Here is a 1,143-nt window from a genome sequence, read left to right as displayed (position 1 = left end):
ATAGAAACTGACAGTCGCGCCGTGCGCAAATGCCATCCTGGCCAGTGAATGGTCGCTGGCTATTGGCCTCCTTATTTCTCTTGTATGCCAACAAGTGGGACACACACATGATGGAAAAAAAGCACCATATTATGACGTCAAGTCAAGTTTTGGCACTCAAATCGTGTATTTCCATCGACCGAGTCCCCTTACAACATCTCTAGCGGATCCTATAAAAATGGTTAAACCTTTAAATTTGCAGTATAGGTTGAAAAATGCACCAACTAGATCATCTAAAAAATACAGGCCCGTATACTAACCCCTACATACCCATACTTGCAGGGTTTCAATCATCTTTTAGGGAAACCATAAACCGATCAACGCCGGAGCAGACGGCCTGGCGGTGCCGCGCAGGAGCAGCGAGCAGACAGAGGAGCTCGGCAGCGGCCGGCCAGAGCATCACTGAAGTAGACGGCGGCCGGAGCAAGCCGACCATGCGTCCTGGGCATGCATGTGTGCGTTATGTCCATGTGTTCTGGCCAACCGAAGTTCGAGTCCGTCCATACATGCGTCCCATGCATCCGTGTGGACCGGAGAAGAAGAAGCGTGGGGAAAAAAAGAATTATCATACGAATTTACAGGTGTTCTGCCCCATGCCATGCGGTACGCAAATCCGGTTTAGGGAAAAACATATTACTGTTTTTGCGGGGTCTGCTTAGAGTTGCTCTTAGCTGGCCTTGTGTGTGTGCGCGCGCGCAGTTGCTCTTAGCTGACCTTCTTATTTTTTGAGAGAATGCCATTATGGGGACCTTTATTTTGAAAAAATAAAAAATAAAAAATTTCAGTCTTAAAAAATTCTGAGAAAATAACACATGTATGCAAGGATGTAAAGTGTATGTGTGAAATTTTTCAGGATGAAATACCTTGAATTGCGAGCTACACAAAAAAAAAGAAAAACATAGACTTTAAAGATGAACAGTACATATGCTAAACAGCCCCCGATTTGTCTTTTTTGTATAGCTCACATTTTAATGTATTTCAACCTGAAAATTTGCAAACACGTATATGTGTATTTATTTTTAGAATTTTTTGAAACTAAAAAGTTTGAATTTTGAAGTTTTCAAATAAAGGTCTCCATAGAGCTCGGTCTCCGTTTGGCATTTT

Source organism: Triticum aestivum, chromosome 2A (genome assembly GCF_018294505.1).
Source record: "Triticum aestivum cultivar Chinese Spring chromosome 2A, IWGSC CS RefSeq v2.1, whole genome shotgun sequence".
NCBI lineage: Eukaryota > Viridiplantae > Streptophyta > Magnoliopsida > Poales > Poaceae > Triticum > Triticum aestivum.
Note: the sequence above shows the minus strand (reverse complement) of the source record.